Here is a 20,913-nt window from a genome sequence, read left to right on the forward strand (position 1 = left end):
TCCTGCAGTTTGGCTGCTCACTGAGCTCGAAAAACTTCCATGGGAGGTTGATAAGCTTTACAGCGACAACGTTCCCATGAGCAAATCGAAGGAGAATGAAGACTTGTACAATAACGCGGTTGACTGCCATATCTATGGGCTGCCGTTGGACAGAAAAGCGGAAACTCCTTATAGGGACTACTGTCATCTTACGGAGAAGTTCCCTGGCGCAGCTCACAATGCGTGCAATTTGAAGAATCAGCTACCAACACACATACCCATTATCTTTCATAATTTAAGCAGGTATGATGCTCACTTTCTAGTAGAGCACTTGGCTGATTTCGGTTGGGAGACAAATCAGGTCAGTGTCCTACCTGAGAGTGTCGAGAAATATATTTCATTTTCCAAATGAATGATGCCAAGAATTACGCTTCACTTCCTTGATACGCTACGTTTTATGCAGGCACCACTCCAGAAACCCATGGAAACTCTACCTCAGGAGGACATGCATATCACTTGAGCTACGTTTCCCGATAAGGAAAAGTTTCAACCTGTGACTAGGAAGAGGTAATCCCATGTGAGTGTGTGGATAGTATGGCGAAACTCAATGAAACCATGTTACCCGACGTAACTGCATTCTCCGGAAACCTTACAGGCGATGCCATAATAGATGCAGAGTATGAGCATGCCGTGAATGTCTGACGGAAATTCAGTATTTCAACTTTCAACTTTAGGAGAGTACGCACGGCTTTACATGGGTACAGCCTTGCGCTTCCTTGCGGATGTTTTGAGAAATTCCGGAGTCTATGCATGGCCACATATTCTCTGCATCGCGCCTTTTATTACACAACACCTGGATGGGACGCAAACCTGAAGAAACCGAAGTGCAGCATTGAATTATTGACTGATGCTGATATGCTTCTTTTCTTTGAGCGAGGGATCCGTGGGGGACTTTGCCAATGGGTCCATAGGCATGTGAAGGCAAATAGCCCTTGGATGGGTGACAGGTTCAGTGCAGCCCTTGATTCGAATTACATAATGTAACTGGACGTAAATAACTTACACAGTCACACCATGCAGCAATCACTGCCGATTGGTAAGTTTCCATGGGTGGCCAAAGACGAATTCAAGGGATTAGGGGGGAAATCGTGGGGGGGGGGGGGGGTTATGGCACCTGATTCTGGTGTAGGGTATGTGGTGGAGGCAGAAGTCACATACCCTATTAGTTTGCATGATGCGCACGCCGATTTGCCACTGTGTCCAGAGCAACTGGTTCCACAAGGAGGCTCCAACTCCAGAACTGATGACAACGCTGGGGGACTAGCAGAGGTACATTACTCATTATCTTAATCTCCAGCAATTTCTCAGCTTGGGTACGGAGCTGGGTTAGAATCACCTGGGCTATCTCCTTCAAGCAGTCCCCATAGTTGAAGGAGTGCATTGACTTGAATACGAGATGGCGAGCTTCTGTGACATGTGACGTGTGACGTGTGACTTTTAGAAATTAGTGAATAATTCAGTTTTCTGTAAAACAATGGAGAATTTGAGGGAACGACGTGAAATTTTGATTAGAACCGAATGGGACAGGCGTTATCGCGTAATAAAATGCATTGCCAGACCAAATTTTAAGCTGGTCTGTAGCTGTAGAGGCGGCGAAGACTGGAGTAGAGTTTACGAAATCTATTTATGTGGGGTTATGCATACTAGACCTGTCCAAATTCCACATGTACCGCTTTTATTCTGATTTTGCGAAAACTCATTTCGCTGATCCTAAATTACTTCATATGGATGCAGAAAGCTTCATCTATTGTGTGAAGAACTGCGATCCATATGAAGTAACAAGGTGCCACGGTAATGAATCCGAAGCGTCCTCATACACGGGCGATAATCCTTATGGTATTACTCCACAGAACAAGAAGGTTTTCGGTCTTATGAAGGATGAGGCGAATCGATTGCCAATTGTGGAGTTTGTAGGTCCATGCTCAAAAATGTATGCATATCGCACATTTGAAGGTGCCACACAGAGGCGGGTTAAGGGTGTGTGTCGTGTGGCATCAAGAGCCCTCTGTATCGAAGACCATTTGCGGTGCCTGTACAGCGATGTTCGCGGTGCTGCACCGCAGCTGTCGCGTATGGTGCAGCAGATCAGTATTCGATCTGGAGGACACGAACTGTATGCTGTGCTGCAGTCTAAAAGCGGCCTGTCGTCTCATCACGATAAAAGGGTCATTTGTAATTATGGGATTGAAACTCTCCCATACACACACTACTCACTTGTAGCGAGAGAAAGGTTGGGGGGCTCTGATTAAGTGAGAGTGAGAGATAATGAGGGAGAGAGAGAGAATGTCTGCAGAGTAGTAGTATGACCCTTTCATCATAGTGTAAGTAATTTGGTTTGTGTGTGTGTGTCGTGTATATAATTATGTGTGCTATGTACACATGTATTTACATACATAGTGAGCATGTGCAGAATAAAGGATTAAAAGAAAGAAAAAATGTATATACGAGGGTTGGAACTTAAATAGTGGCAACTATTTATTCACAATCGATACAAAAGAGCTACATGTTTGTACCTGTTACTGTCTCGGTCACCTCTTGTTCGCATTGATGGCTCTTTGAACAGTGGACGTTACATTTCAGATGTGTTACGACCCGTAGCTCTACCCTTCATTCGATCCCTGCGAAACCCTACATTTCAGCAGGATAATGCACGACCGCATGTTGCAGGTCTTGTACGGACCTTTCTGGATACAGAAAATGCTGCCCTGGCCAGCACATTCTCCAGATCTCTCACCAGTTGAAAACGTCTGGTCAATGGTGGCCGAGCAACTGTCTCGTCACAATACGCCAGTCACTACTCTTTATGAACTGTGGTATCGTGTTGAAGCTGCATGGGCAGCTGTACCTGTACACGCCATCCAAGATCTGTTTGACTTAATGCCCGTAAGTGTGATCACTTTGACTCCCGTAAGTCAACACTTTCCGGTCTGAAACCATCAGTAACTGGGCGTTATCTGTATCGAACATGATTGTATAACCCTCAACCGAAAAAATGGCAATCGAAACCGGGCGAGGTGCCACTTCAGTTAAATCAGTGGACTCTCACTCTGAACGAGCGGGCTTCAAGTAACGGTCCACCCTTCCTCATTTAGTTGTCTCCTACCATGAGCAAAGACCTAGTTCCTTCACAGCACGGCGCAATTTTAAAATGTCCGCCGTTTCTAGTAGCCCGAATGTCGAAAGGATTTCCGTTTCAACCACACAAAACAGAGGGAAATCGAACAAGAAGTTCTAAGTCAGGCAGTAATTCAGCAACTCGTTATGGATTCCAGAGTAGTAATTGTTTTCATTATATCTGCTCTGAATGACAAAGTGACACTGTGACTGAAAATGTATCCAGTCGTTTTGTGAATTACATTCAGTTTATTGTACCATTAATAGTTTTAGAGCCATGCAAGTTCATCATGTGAAGGGGGTGTTACAGGAACATAATTCTCTGTATCATGTGCAGCTAGATCTAAATACCGTGTGTGTGTGTGTGTGTGTGTGTGAGAGAGAGAGAGAGAGAGAGAGAGAGAGAGAGAGAGAGAGAGAGAGATAGAGATAGAGAGAGGAGGGAGGGAGGGAGCGAGAGAGGGTCAGAGAGAGAATATAGCCTGCGGAAGTGAATGTTATCGGAATTAATCGCAATGGATATCATGATGCAGTCCAACGCTGTTATCCTAATGCATTTTGATTACTTATACTTCAGTTTTCGTTATTTTCGCCAACACCATGACACTAGCGTCTAGTGTCTGGTGATGGGCTTACATTGGCTGGAAATCTAGTTAACGGTAGAATAAAATCGAATTTAAAACGCGACTATAACCTGGCCATGGTGGTTAGCGCTGAAGTAACCAGTTTTCGGTTACATCGGTTTCCTTCATCTCCAGTTTAACCTGGCTGCTAAGACTGCTCAAAATAACCGGTTGTTGAAACAAACGTTTTTCGGTTCTTTATTGCTATTATTTCCGATCATAAACGTTGTCATCGAACAAAGACTGAAAAACTGTAAGACTACCATAGACATTTCCATTATACGTTTCAAGATGCGTACAATCAAAATATCAAATAAAATAGGTAAATAAAAGGACATCTCGTCCATGTACCTTTTGCTTTTCTCTAAAAGTAATGATGGGATGACTACTGCAAAAAATCACCAGTATTCTCCTAGTTTTGTAATTCAGTGTCACATCACTACTTTGGCATTACGAATAGTCAGTGGTAAAGGGTGATAACTCACGTTGGAGAATTCAATTTCTCGTGTTAAGTTTCCCGAATGCAAGGACTACAAGCAGATAAAAGCATATTATGTAGACACCGGAAGCAAATTAGTTACTTTCCACTTTAAATTATAAATTATAAATGAATTGTTGAGTTTTTAATTTAGTACTGTTGTTCTAATTTCCTTTATCGTCATTATTTCAATGAAATGACAGACGGATAATAAGCTGTTGTGTAAAATTTGCAGCGCTCTTTCGCTTTCATTGTCTCGAATAAAAAACCCGTTTTGTAAAAAAATATGTTTTTTTACTTTTTAATAGGAGTTTGAATTTTTTTCTTGTGTTCACACTTATTAAAAAAGTTCAAATAAACGATTTATATAGTAGGCAAAGCGGAACATTTACTAGGAACAATTACATGACAATAGTTAAAATTTCAGTAATGAATTAATCGAATGGCCAATAACTGTTGTCCAGTCTGTTCATAAATACCACTCGCTCCATAATGTTTTTATCTGCTGTGCCGATTCCTTATATCAGAAACAATGTCACTGAAAGACGCTACCAACTTGATGTTGGCTACAAATGAGAAGCCTAACATACATGTTCTACTCTGCTCTCGAAAAACGAAAGGCTCACTGCTTCTAGGTGGTAAAGGACAACAGGCACATTATTCTTTCAGCAATGCTGTACCGATTCTTATGTCATGTGTGTGTTGTTTGTTTTTACTGTAGGCGATGTTCTCAAAATAGCTCTGATCACTTTCCCCATTTCGTATAATAACCTAATATTACAAAGCAATACAAGTTTTACAAAACAGTATTACTCGTTTGAAAAAGCTTTTAGTTAAAAACCAATAATTTTAGCTCCACACTACGGAAAATTAATTTACAGATTTTTTAACTCTGTTTTTGGTAAAAAATAGAAAAACCTGTTAAACCAAGACTCAACAAATACGGAAAAATAGCGGTTATTCAGAACTAAAATATCGGTATCGGTTTTAACTAATCGATCTTTCCCATCCCTAGCAAAGCCTACGAGTACATAAACCGCCAGCAGTCGAATTGTGCTGACGTAGAGAATACTCACGCACTTAATGTTTATCACAAAAAACAATATGATGATCCGCAATTTATGACGAGGAAGCTTGGAATATATTCAAAAAGAGGATTCGTCCATGTGTACGGAACCGCAGAAATACTAAAGAAAAATTGGCAGCGCCGAATACAGAACGACAAGAGGGGGGGGATGGTCGTGCAGACTCTTTATCAACTTCGCGCATCGACGACAGCAGACCTGGTCGGCGTGCCCTTCACACGGAGCCGCTGCCAGCTACACGCACGACCGTCGTCATCGTCTCCTGCAGCCACGGTCACGATGCTGCAGATACCAGTAGCTGGCACCCTCCACATCAAAGGCGCCGCCGTCAGCGACAGTCATGGCTCACGACTCCAGACTCAGGCAGAGTAAACTAAGGCTCGGCGATCTGCTGATCGCTTGAAGCTTTTGCCGCCTTGTGTGTCATGCTCTTACCATTCCTGATGTAGAAGACAGAACTTGCGAAATTCAGTACTTTTTATTTCACTGATGGTCGGTTTCAGGTGTCAGAACCCATTCTCAGAACGCCCAAGCAGTAAAACCGACGAGCATGCTTGCAATCCAATTCTATTATTTTGCTACGAGTCTCTTGAATACAGTCAGCAGCAACATAATGTTGAAGGAATTGCAAAATTATTTCATGTATTGTAATAAAGCGACCTCTATATCACTTTCAATCCATCCGTGTTGCAAACAAGACTGCAGACGTTAATTACTTTTTGTTCTTCTTAATCTTGTACACTCCTGGAAATTGAAATAAGAACACCGTGAATTCATTGTCCCAGGAAGGGGAAACTTTATTGACACATTCCTGGGGTCAGATACATCACATGATCACACTGACAGAACCACAGGCACATAGACACAGGCAACAGAGCATGCACAATGTCGGCACTAGTACAGTGTATATCCACCTTTCGCAGCAATGCAGGCTGCTATTCTCCCATGGAGACGATCGTAGAGATGCTGGATGTAGTCCTGTGGAACGGTTTGCCATGCCATTTCCACCTGGCGCCTCAGTTGGACCAGCGTTCGTGCTGGACGTGCAGACTGCGTGAGACGACGCTTCATCCAGTCCCAAACATGCTCAATGGGGGACAGATCCGGAGATCTTGCTGGCCAGGGTAGTTGACTTACACCTTCTAGAGCACGTTGGGTGGCACGGGATACATGCGGACGTGCATTGTCCTGTTGGAACAGCAGGTTCCCTTGCCGGTCTAGGAATGGTAGAACGATGGGTTCGATGACGGTTTGGATGTACTGTGCACTATTCAGTGTCCCCTCGACGATCACCAGTGGTGTACGGCCAGTGTAGGAGATCGTTCCCCACACCATGATGCCGGGTGTTGGCCCTGTGTGCCTCGGTCGTATGCAGTCCTGATTGTGGCGCTCACCTGCACGGCGCCAAACACGCATACGACCATCATTGGCACCAAGGCAGAAGCGACTCTCATCGCTGAAGACGACACGTCTCCATTCGTCCCTCCATTCACGCCTGTCGCGACACCACTGGAGGCGGGCTGCACGATGTTGGGGCGTGAGCGGAAGACGGCCTAACGGTGTGCGGGACCGTAGCCCAGCTTCATGGAGTGGAATGGTCCTCGCCGATACCCCAGGAGCAACAGTGTCCCTAATTTGCTGGGAAGTGGCGGTGCGGTCCCCTACGGCACTGCGTAGGATCCTACGGTCTTGGCGTGCATCCGTGCGTCGCTGCGGTCCGGTCCCAGGTCGACGGGCACGTGCACCTTCCGCCGACCACTGGCGACAACATCGATGTACTGTGGAGACCTCACGCCCCACGTGTTGAGCAATTCGGCGGTACGTCTACCCGGCCTCCCGCATGCCCACTATACGCCCTCGCTCAAAGTCCGTCAACTGCACATACGGTTCACGTCCACGCTGTCGCGGCATGCTACCAGTGTTAAAGACTGCGATGGAGCTCCGTATGCCACGGCAAATTGGCTGACACTGACGGCGGCGGTGCACAAATGCTGCGCAGCTAGCGCCATTCGACGGCCAACACCGCGGTTCCTGGTGTGTCCGCTGTGCCGTGCGTGTGATCATTGCTTGTACAGCCCTCTCGCAGTGTCCGGAGCAAGTATGGTGGGTCTGACACACCGGTGTCAATGTGTTCTTTTTTCCATTTCCAGGAGTGTAGTTGACGTAGACTTCTAAATTACTCACACATGTACCGCATTTAGCATTTCTTTATGTGAATAATGTTTTGGTTTGTATTTAGTTAACCCACTGAAAATAAACTGTTATTATTGTTCTTACAATTTCAATAATGTGAACTGCAATAAAAGACGAAACAGATCTACCATGACGCACAACATAGGTCAGGTCACTGTTGCAGAGACAATGAGGAAAGCATACTAGATATAAAGGAAAGCAAAATCTCCAGCACAGACGATCATTCACAGAATCTCGAAACTTAGCACGGACTGCAATACGAAATGCTTTTAATACAAGGGCGTGCTGAAAACTAATGCCACCAAATTTCTTATTCTGTGCGCAACATCGGTTAAGATATTACGTGTCATGTATACCACTAGGTCGACTTTCCCGCTTATCTCACGCAAGTTGCAACCCTCTGCGATTAGACGGCTCCGAATTGTAGCGTGTAACATGTGTGATACCATTGTGTTTATGTTATGTTTGGGACCCTTTTCAAGTGGGCTCACAGGACAATAGAAAATATCATAAAAGAAACTGAACACATCATAAAGCAACAAGAAAAATTAAACACACCTGAATTCAATGCAAATCTAACAAGAGAACTAGTTGCTGAGGAATAAGAAAAATAATCAAAGAGAACAAAAGCACCATAAAAGAAAATACAAGGACTGCCGAAGAAAAAACCTGCAGAAAACTACAGAAAAAATTAACACAAGGAAATGCCATTATCACAAAAACCGACAAGGGTGATTCGATCGTAGTAATAAACAAACAGAAATACATTGAAAAACATTAGAATTCATCCGAAGCAACAACATCACAGAATTAAGAAGTGAGTCAACAAACCAATACAAAAGTAACTTACAGAAAACTCTTAAATCGTTGCCTAAAGGTCATAACCCTGGAATACTTTTACGTCCATTGATAAACCTTACCAAATCACCAACATACTACATAGCCAAACACACATACACTCTGCTACAGACAATATACAATTACACTGAAATAGGAAGTCTAAAGAACTCAAGTGACTTAAAAAAATAAGAAATGAAAACATAGCAAACACAGCAACATTAATTTCATTTGACATAATTTCCATTTAAACACACATCTCAACAGAAGTAACCATCATCATAGAAAGAAACCTCCAACTACAAGGAAACATACAAGAAATATCAGCCATACTAAGGCTCATCACAGAGCAAAACTACTTCACATTCAATATATACTAAATAATATATACTATATTCATATACTATATTCAGTATATACTAAATAAACAAGGACTCAACATAGCATACAGAACCAGCAACGCAATACAAAGCAGACTTGGAAGAAATACCACCAACATTGACAAATGCAGCCAGTCCAGTATATACCAACTTACTCGCAACTGCTGTCAGTCTGTATACGTGCGTCAAACAAGAAGGAATTTCAGAACCATGTGTGTAGAACATCTCAGAGCACTGAAAAGCAATAGCTCACACTCAACATTCACAGATGACCTGATATCACACAATCACCACCAACAAAAATTGAAACTGACTTACAGATCCTTAAAACTAGTGGCAGCTTATACCAGAAATTAACTTTCACAGGTACAACAACACGTAATGGCACCGAAAACTCTGCCCATGTTTGGAAACTCGTAGAACATACGTTGTCAAACAACCATAAGTCGCGGAAATCAGCATATTTACGTCGTCAAAACATATGAGAAAACACTACAACATCAAAGCCGTAAGTTACACACAAAAAAATGTGATATATACTCGTTTCCGTTCGTAACTGCATAATAAACAGAAAACAAGTTGTAGATTGTGTAGCAGGCTACCAACATAAATATCCAGTAACTTCATGCAAGGTATGTAAACTAATGCATACATCCACTCTTTCGCCAATTAATCTATAACTAGAACTTTAGACGTAATGTAATAAACAACATACAGTGCATCAGATCGTTAATACATATTATCAACTGTGAACTGTAAACAAGTGATGAAAAATATTTTACAACAATTATTCTTTCATAATTGTAAATAATTTATACCAGAAGTTTCTCTAAACATTAATATGTAACAACAATTTTACAGTAAGAAAATAACATAACACTGAAGATAGCACAGAAAGTGCTGCACCATGTCTGTGTAAATGAAACTGAAACTTCGCTCCAACTATTAGTCCTTGAGAAAAAATGAGTGGGATCTTTTATGCAGGAAATTTAATGTACTTTAAATTTGTACTGCGACACGTTCTCGGTGCCGGGTGGAGTTTTCGAGTTATTCAAGGAAATCGTACAAAATTTATATTGAATGACTTCAATCACAGAAATGATTCGGAAAAGGAATTTGTGCATATGAAATATTTTGTTTCTTGGCCACACTAAAAGCAGACATATTTATTAGTCATGTGAACTTGCAAAAGTCAAGATTGTAGAGAACTGCGAAGTAGAATAAACACAATATTATCACTTCTCTGGTTGTCAGTGAGAAAAGAATTATGTAATACAATGTGCACATCAAGAAGTCTCATCACTTCTCCGGGCAGCACAGACACCAGCGACTGTGCAACGTAACGAGCCCTTTAGAGAAGAGAACGGCCAGTTCATGTCGTGGGAGGAACACTCGCCACACCAGATTGTGTGGTTCTGATACCTCACCTCAAACGAGAGACCAGGGGACCAAATGCCTCCGTCTACACGGCGCCGAGGGCCCGTGGAGAAGAGCTTAACGGCTATCGGCGGATGGTCCTCTTTTGCCGCCAAAATTACCGAGTTAATCTCCGGAATACAAAATGGGCAAATCGCAAGACAGCACTTGAACTGTGAATGTTCTCTTTGCTATAATAAAGAACAGCTGGCTTCATCAGAAAGAGGCAAAGAGGGTCTACGTTCCACGGTGTCACCTGGGGAGATTTTTTTTCTATAGTACAATCACCAGTTGAAATAAAATTAATACTAAAGGCTTAGAAAATCAGTTTCCGAAGTTCGTGAATCACGAACGTCACGCAAGAAACACTTCTGAACGCAAAACAATCTCGTCGCGTTCCGTACTCTCAATAACAAAGACAATAATTGTTCTCGCACATCTTTACAGGACGAGAGCCAGCAAGCGACTTCTTCTGTGAAAGAGTATTGTAGGCGCACTGAATTTCTTCGTTGCGCTTACAACTCTCTTCCACATAAAAGTTATCTCTGGCTAACATCACCTTGGACTTAGCTTTCAAGATTGCAATTATCACTTGGATATTTGTCCATTAATTAAATCTGAGGTTTCTTTCTCCTCTTTTCATAACAAAAACTCTCAGTGATGTATAATGTTGTTGTTATCAAAACTTCTTGGTTTTAGCTTATCAGATGTCGTATTTGCCAAGATACCTCATCCCTACTTCAAATTATGATATTCTGTTTTAATTGACTTTAAGGGGGTCGTTGGGGTGTTATAGTAGGTGCAAGCAGTTTAATACAAAAATATCACATACTTTCACTTGCCTTCTCACCTATCCACACTTTGATACACTGACGGCGACTTTTCTAACTCAAGGCTGAGGGAATCTTTAAACCTTTTCTCAGTGCTCCACGTTCAGCCATCCTCGTATCTCCAAGCAAAACTCTGATTGCCAATGGTCTCTGGTAGCATCTCTTACTTTCAGCTAATTCGTCCATTTTAGTACTCCAAAAACCTCACAATCATAATTTGGCCTCTAACATTCTGCAAGTTCATTAGCATTCATGGATTTATACTGAATTACATAAAGTAGACATCCCATCATAGGCACTACTCTGACAGTGTTTTCCTTGCTGCCTTTGTCAACAAATATATCTGTTGCCTCCTCCTTAGCATCTGAAAATAGCACTGCATTATCTAGAGGTGCGGTGCTCTTCTTTCAGCAACTGTCAAAACTGAATACTCATAACATCTTCAGTGCACTCATTTCAGTAACCTTCATCTACATAGATCCACGGTAAACACCTACCTACCTAACATTTCATAATCGCATTTTAACCACAATAAACTGACAATTTTAAACACTACATGAAGTTCTCTGACAACTGTCCTTCTTCATTCATTCCAATTACATGTAGAAACTAATTTCGTAACCACCTCAATCTGGAGGGAATAAAAATCATAGCTCACTTATCAACAGTTCGTAAGGAAAACAGACACCAGGGCCTTCACCACATATTCACAATGACAAATACATAATAACGTCAATGGTCAATCAAGTCACAGGAGCTCTATGACAAAACATTCCTTCCCCAATAATCAACAAAAAGGGAAAAGCCAACATGATTCATAACCAGTTTTTGAACTTCTTTAATCAGTCTTCAACACATCCAACAATAGCGGATCACTTGTATTTTATGTTCTTGTAATAGCGAGATAGACTGATAGTAGAGCTACACTGACACTGATGGAGACTAGAAGGAGAGCAGGAAGAGGTACTGAACGTTACAGAATGAAGCAGTATAGCCACAGCTCAGGATCCTGTGCTCACCAATCACGTATTCATCAAAGAATAGTGCCAATAACATAATTTTACTGATACACTAATTATAGAATAAGCAAAACATTTTTCACACCATATTTAGGGCCACAAAGGCGAATATAAAAAGAGTTCCATAAGTCTCGCTAACCTGACAGGATCCAGAAGGAAAACAACGTCAGCCAACAATTGAGCAAAATTCAACTACAGCAAAAAATTCAATAGAGCAAATATTTACCTAGACAGCAAAGAATCACCAAACTCAGTAAACAATCAGATTCTTCCTAACTGCATATTTGAGTATGAACTAGCAAACCTCTAAAAACACCACCTCTCAGTCATGAAATCATCAGAGAGAAGAAAAATAAAACCTCAAAGAAATACTACATACAGCTTGTCACAAAAATTCTTACTCAAAATTTTACCAATTTTTTCATCCTAATCAAAATATACAAAGCTCCATGCAATGTCCCCAAGGTGTTTGGAACAAAACGCTATCCCAGCCGATATAACTTCAGCAAATTGAATAAGTAAACTACCATCAACAGACAAAAGCTTCACGGTAGAGTATTGACTACTTCATCCCATCAATATAACTGCTGTAAAACACATGAAATCCAAAGTTCCTACATCTACATGACACTATACAATTCAAAGTTAATTGCCTGGCAGAGGGTTCATCGAACCACCTTCAGACTGTCCTCAACCGTTCCACTCTCTAGCACCGCGCGGAAAAAAAAAACACTTCGAGCTCTGATTTCTCTTATTTTATTACGATGATCACTCCTCCCTATGTAGACCGTCGTCTGCGAAACATTTTCTCATTCATAGGAGAAAGCTGTTGATTACAATTTATTCATGTATCACATCCGTAACACTCTCTCCACTATTTCACAGTAATGCAAAACGATCTATCCACCTTTGGACTTTTCTGTGTCCTCCGTCAATCCTCCCTGGTACAGATCCAGGAGAGAACGGACAAGTGCGCTGTTGGAAGTCACTTTAGTACAACTTTTGCATCTTTCTAGTGTTCTATCAATAAAACGCAGTCACTGGTTCGCCTTTTCCACAACATTATCGTTGTGATCTATCGAATTTAAGTTTTTTGTAAGTGTAATCCCAAGGTATTTAGATGAATTGATAGCCTTTAGACATGGAAAATCTCATAAATGACGTTCAAGTATTGGAGAATTACACGAAAATCAGAGAAAACCCAACATTAACAGTTACTGCAAACTTTACACCATCCATATTACTTTTCGGACAGAGATCACATCTTCTAACACTGAGGTCTCCTTTCCCTTTGATACACAAATCTGCAACATTGATATATGTCTTTCATCCTATTGGGTTTGGAACTTAGCTCCTGGTACATCCCCTTAAGAAAACCATGATACAAAACATTTTGGAAATCAATGACTTGCATCTCACCAAATCCCCAAAATACATCATAACTTCACTCTAGTTATATGCACAACTACAATCCCCATCCACATCAGAACAAAGTTTTTATGATAGGGTGATTAATTCAACCACCATCTCATTTGACAAAAATGAAACTGAATTACTTGAGAAGGGTCTCAAATATAATATGCCACCTTTACTCACTGACAACAATATCAAAGAATTAATTGTCTGCTCTAAAATTGCATGTGACTCAGCTAAAATAAATAATAATGAAAAGATTAGTATTGGGCTGCAAGTTAAGAATATCATACACAAAAACTTACAGAATCAAAAATCAAATAACTGTGACTCCAAACTGCTCAGAAATATTAATAGAAAACTATCTGAAAACAAAGCTCTGGTAGTCAAATCTGATAAAGGGAACTCAGCGGTTGTTATGTATGAATCTGAATATATCAACAAAACTCTAGAATTTTTCAAGAATAATAACATACATGAAATATACAATGACCCCACACCCAAATTTCAGGCCCAGCTTAAGAAACTACTGAAATCTTCTGACTTCCTTTTATCTGACTTTGATGTTCTAAAATGCCTTGTCATGAACCCATCTGCACCAAAACTACGTTCACAACCAAAGATTCATAAGGAAAGTTGCCCTATACGCCCCATAGTTAACTCAAGAAACAGTCCAGCATATTTTATCAGCTAGAAACTTAAAGACATACTTAGTAACTTTTATACCTGTGAAAACAATATTTCAGTTAAGAATAGCTATGAACTTATTGACCACATCAAAGACTTACCAATACCAGAGGGTGCCAAATTTGCTTCAATGGACATAGTAAACCTTTACACCAACATTCCTGTACATGACACTATTCAGATAATTAGAAACAACCTATTAAAACACAAAAAGCTATCCAAGGCTGAGATATGTGAACTCATTGACTTACTAGAACTAGTCCTATCACACAATTATTTTATTTTTAATAACAAAATTTATAAGCAGGAAGATGGTCTTGCAATAGGCAGTAGTTCGGTAGGAATACTTGGTGATATTTACACAAACCACGTAGAAAATAAATTTTTCAGATCAGATAGTTCACTTAAAAATAAAATAATATACCACAAAAGGTATGTGAATGATACTATTATCTTGTACAATGGTACAGCTGAGGAGATTGAGAAACTTGCTAAAGGCCTCAGCAGCATGCACAACAACATCAAATTCACCGTAGAACATCAAGTAGATAAAGGCATCAATTTTCTTGACCTTACAATATCTAATGTAAACAACAAACATGCCTTCCAGATTTACAGAAAACCTACCACTAGCGATGTTGTCATTAACAACTCCTCATGTCATCCAGCACAACACAAAATGGCATTCTTCAGATCCAAACTTAATCGTATACATAAAATCCCACTCAGCCTCCATGATGAACAAAAAGAAATTAACATTATAAAAGAAATTGCACAGAGAAATGGATACAACCCAGATGTAATTGATAAACTTAACAACAAAATCAAAAAGAAACAATCCACACCTACTAAATCAGATTCACAAGAAGGAAAAAACACATTCACCTGCATACCATTTATAAGTAAAATTTCATACCAAATTGCCAACCTCTTTCGGAAAACTGGTATTCAAATTTCTTTCAGCTCTAACAACAAGCTACAACAGCACATCATCCACAACAGTAAGACAAACAACCAATGCCACCACAAATCAGGTATTTACAAACTTTTATGTGACAATTGCCCACAGTTCTACATAGGCCAAACTGGTAGGAGTTTCACTATAAGATACTGTGAGCATATAGATGCCTTCCAGCTAAATAATTTTGATAAATCCACCTTTGCAATGCACCTAAAAGACCATGGTCACTCAGCTACAGCCATTACAGAAAACCTACAAATGCTACACACTGTGAACACAGGAAAGAAAATGAATCTGCTTGAAGAACTAGAAATTTATATCCACAGCTCTAACTCACCAGACCTTGTTCTAAACGAACAAGTGGAACTTGCAAACAAATCCTATCTTCACATATTTCATGAAATATTCAAACAGTTCTAGTTGTCATTTTTAATTTTTTAATTTGTAATAGCTTTGAGTAATTTCATATATATAACAACATTGTACTTCCTAGATCTAAGTTTTCCGTCAAAAAAGTGAAAAAAAATTTCGTAATATGTGTAAAGAAATGTCTATAATAGCTTTTTAAATTTCTATATATGCAACACCTTTGCACTTCCTGTGGCTAAGTTCTTTGACCAAAACCTATGAGTTTCTGTGTGAGCAACATCTTTACATCTGCTACATCGAAGTTCTTTAACCACAGCCCACATGTTTGTACGTAAACATAGTGTAGTGCACATAACAGTGTAATATGGAGCTATACCTGATATATGGACGTGAAAATGACCATAAGTTTATAACTAAGTGGCAAAACTCTCATCACAGCATAACTGTAATAATGGTGCTTCATCTTTTTGTAAGTACAGATATATTTTCATCAAATGCTGTCTTACCACTTACAATTGTCCCACTTGTATTTGTGTAGTGACCAGAAAATAATTTTTTGTATTTATACAGTGATCTCCAACAGTACAAACATGTAAACGAATGTATAAACACTTGAAGATGGGCGCAAGCCCGAAACCGGTCGTGTGACGAATAAACAACCTTTTATTGTGACTGGTAGCGGATATTTTTCTTAAACTTCAAGCTCATTTATGATTTGTTGAAAACTATCGAGATACAGGTCTCACGACCTATGATCCCAACAACAGTAGAGGTGACATAAAATTCCTAGCACATTCATAAAATATTAGGTGGGATTTGAAGCTGTGAGGCAGATTGAGAAAAAAAAACAGTCATAATTTTTCATCTTCAAAGAATTCTTCTTCAGTATAGCGAGGGAAATGATGAGCCATTGTTGAAACTTCAGAAACTTCTTGATAAAGTCTTGGGGTACAAACTTGGTATTGGCTTTCCTCAAAGACTCAGGAGCGTTATGCCGGTCGACACTTGAACTGTTTTGATTTGGGTGTGACTTTGAATCTACGTAGCGTTGGACAGTTTTACCTTTGTAGAGATATTTTCACAAGTTACAAACAGCCAGGTGGAGCTAGTGTGTAGATTGTTAATGGTGCGCGTTTCGATTTCTGCACAAGTCGTAAGGAGTCAGCTAGAGATTGTGCCTCAGCTCTGTGATCGGGTCTGGGAATCTTTCTCACTACGATGCAATCGGATTTATGTCGTTGGCGGTGGAGTAGTGACTATTTTAACTTTGTCTCGCATATCATAGTAGGCCTCTCGAACTCGTACGAAAGTAGCAATGCTGAGAATTGAACTGGGTCCACCGATAAACGTTTCGTTGTTACCTGTTGCAATAAGGTGTGTAATTCGCCCCAGAAGACACTCATCGCTTGTGGGGTGGAAATACCAGCAGCGACGCGTCTGGGATATCGTGCGACTTCACGGAAGTCAAAACAGGAGGAATGTTAGCATTTATCGTCCCTTCAACGACGTGGTAATGAGAGACAGAATATAAGCGGTATTTACCTCAAATGATTTAGGGAAATCACCGAAAACCTAAACCTACTTTCCTGGAATGGGATTTGAACCGTTGTCCTCCCGAGTGTTATTCCAATGCCGTGATCGCTACGCCACCTGGCCGAAGTCCAGAACAGTTCCAATGTTTCTAAAACAAAAGCAAGAGACGAAGTAGAGTCACTGTTAGTGTTGTGAATAAATTATCTGTTTTGCACGGCTAGCAATCACATTACTCATTGTGGTTTAATTCAGTACACTGAGACGCGTTTCGAGCATGTTTTTCTACCAAGCATTTTATTGCATCCATACAAAAATAGAAGTATAAAGTAAAAGTAACTATTGGATATTTTACAAACAATGTGTAATTTTATGAGAAGGCAGGTTTTCTCGGCGAATCTCGATGATAAAATCTTCTTGTGTTGACAACCGAGCCAATGGGTTGTTCTACGGCAACTTTTCAGCAAGTTTCTTAATTGCCATCTTGACGCCGTTACTTCTTCTGTGAAAATAGGTTGTGGACGTTTGGTAAGGGGGGGGGGGAGACGGGGGCAGGGGAAGGAGCGTGGGAGTGTGATGGCTAATGGTGTTTGGATGTCAGACGATGTTTGAGGCACATCTTCGTGGAACGCAGAACTCATGAATAAAACTTCTCAATTCAATAAACTTGACCAATACGTTAGGTTTTTTTATTTTATTTCGAACGCAACCAGTTTCGGCAATTCATTTTGCCATCTTATTTCCACGAAAAACACTGGGACCAGCAATAAGCTGCTGCTTATTAAATTGACCAGTAAGGTCAGTGTTGATTGCTTTCAATGACCTATACACAGGAACATACCACCGAAGACGATGACGACAATAACGTCGGCGAGGCATTGCAGCGGTACATTAGTACTATAATGGCGTTATAGGCGTTAAAACAGCGTATTGGGCCAGAAGACGGCAAAATGAATTGCCGAAACTGGTTGCGTCCGAAATAAAATAAAATAAGTATACGGCTGTTGGTCACGTTTTTCGAATCGAGAAGCGAGTACCAGCCGATGTCCCCTGGACATAATGGACCGACAGAGACTCATGAATAAAAGGTCTGAAAATCAGAAATAATCTTAAAAGATGGATTCAACGTTATGAGTGATGACCAAATACGTTTTTTCGTCCAAAACAGGCCATTTTGTGCAACTCCATAATCAACAATATGCAACCCATCATCGCAACACCATCTAACATCATTGGCCGCCAAATTCTTACCCTTATTACACAACCCCCCCCCCCTTCCCCCTGCAAGCATTTTTCCCACAATAAGTGAAAGACCAAGGGTTACGTTAGACGTAGCTTGTAAGTTTTTCAAATAGTTCAGTTAGATTAATCTGGCAAGTTTTCCATACGGATGCAATAAAAGGTAAGCGTAAGTTGCTCAAAATGTGTCTCAATGAAGTAAACTAAATGACATTAAATATTATGAGTGTCAGCAGTACAAAAGAAATAATTGGAAAAATATCTGCTTATTTTAGTGTATTCCATCAAAATTCAACTTGATTTCTCTCGTACTACAGTTTTTGTGACATTCACAAAATAGTTTTTCCTTTACGGTGTGGTTATGAGTCGGCAATGGATTCAGATGTAGTTCCTGGGAGAGAAGAAGAAATCAAAACCAAGAGTCGTAATTGCCCTCATAGTGTGTACAACACAGTCCAATTGTCAACGCTCTTCAGCTTACGAAGACAAAATTACTAGTTTAGTGGTGTCGCTTCGTGTTATATGCGAACTATAACTTTTTTAAAGACTTGTGGGATGTTAACCTTACGGTTGTACAAATTCCTCAAGCAGTGAGAAGTTCCTGATATGACAGTGTTCCTGCTTTGACGCCTCAGGCCTCCTGTTACCGGACACTGGACGTGGGAGGAGACGCAAGCGCCGGCGGTTGTGGTGTGGCGTACGTGCAGTTGTTGACAAACAGGAAGGTGACGGCATGGGGCAGCGGGCACAGTGACTCAGACCGCGTCGGACGCCCCACTCAGCAAATCAGCCACTCCGCGGCGAAGTTTACTCCGGGCTGGTGCTTTTGCAACACGCAGGACACACCCCTCTTCTCCCTATTTGCTTCTGGTAGCTGCGAGAATCGGGTGGAATGAGAATGTCACATCGTCGTAATTATGTTTCACTATGATTCAGCGAGACCTGACACTAAGAAGAGGAGGAGGTATTTATTAGGACGTATTATTGCTTTACGATCTTAAACTTGCCGGAATGCGGAAAAAAATATGGTGCGGTTTCGGGGAAGGCTTGTTGTGCGTATAAAATTAATTCACGTGCTGCAAGAAATATTGCAGTTAAGCCCTGCTGGCTGGACAAAATAACGGTGTTCGTTGCACTTGGAACTCACACCTTTTTATCTACTTCCACTATAGTTTCCTTCCTTGTAATTTTATAGATACGGCACCTCCTTGCATCAGCGGACTCTCCACAAATAATAATAACTTACACGAAAAGAAAAAAGGAAATATATGAGAAAGCAAGCTTTTTCTGCAAATTTCACTGACGAAATATTCTTGGGTTATCAGCAGAATCGTGGCATCGGATTATAAAGTTTGGACGAGTTTCGTACTTCCAATCTCCACCTGAAGATGATGAGTAGAAACGTCGAACGTTGTGGCAACACGACGCCACGCACTCACGGCAAACTCTATACTGAAGCGCCAAAGAAACTGGTATAGGCATATGCGAACAGGCAGAATAAGGCGCTGCGATCGGTACTGCTGTTACAATGACAGGTTACCAAGAAAATAAGTGATTTTGAACGTCGTTTCATAGTCGGCGCAGGAGCGATGGGATACGCGATCTCCGAGGTAGCGATGAAGTGTGGATTTTCCCGTACTACCATTTCACGAGTTTACCGTGAATATCAGGAATCCGGTAAAACATCAAATCTCGTATATCACTGCGGCCGGAAAAAGATCTTGCAAGAACGAAACCAACGACGACTGAAGAGAATCGTTCAACGTGACAGATATGCAACCCTTCCGCAAATTGCTGCAGATTTTAATGCTGGGTCATCAACAAGTGTCAGCGTCTGAACCATTCAACAAAACATCATCGATATGTGCCTTCGGAGCCGAAGCACGACACAAAGCTTTACGCCTCACAGGGCCCGTCGACAGTGACATTGGACTGTTGATGACTCGAAACATATTGCATGGTTGGACGAGTCTCGTTTCAAATTGTATCGAGCGAATGAAAGTGTATGGAGGTAACCTCTTGAATCCACGGACCCTCCATGTCAGCAGGGAATTGTTCAAGCTGGTTGTTCTGTAACGGTGTGGGGCGTGTGCAGTTGGAGTGATATGGGACCCCTGATACGTCTAGATACGACTCTGGCAGGTGACCCGTACGTAGGCATCCTGTCTGATCACCTACATTCATTAATGTCCATTGTGCATTCCGACGGACTTCGGCCATCCAGCAGGACAATGCGACAACCCACACGTCCAGAATTGCTAGAGAGTGGCTCCAGGAACACTCTTATGAGTTTCAACACTTCCGCTGGCCACCACACTCCCCAGATATGAGCATTATTGAGCATATCTGGGATGCCCTGCAACGTGCTGTTTAGAAGGGAATGCCACTCCCTCGTACACTTCGGATTTACTGATAGCCCTGCATGATTCGTGGTGTCATTTCCCTCAACACTACTTCAGAAATCCGTCCAGTCCATGCCACTTCGTGTGGCGGCACTTATGCGTGCTCGCGAGGGCGCTACACGATATTAGGCAGGTGTACCAGTTTCATCGGCTCTTCAGTGTATATTCGTACATCTAACGGCACAAATTCTTACTGTTTTCTCCCAATGAGTGTAGCATTTCAGCAATCCTGTACTTCTTTGCAAAGTTACTATCAACTTGAAGAAATACGTAAGCGAATTTAAACTTGCAGAAAGGA

Source organism: Schistocerca cancellata, chromosome 2 (assembly GCF_023864275.1).
Source record: "Schistocerca cancellata isolate TAMUIC-IGC-003103 chromosome 2, iqSchCanc2.1, whole genome shotgun sequence".
Lineage (NCBI taxonomy): Eukaryota > Metazoa > Arthropoda > Insecta > Orthoptera > Acrididae > Schistocerca > Schistocerca cancellata.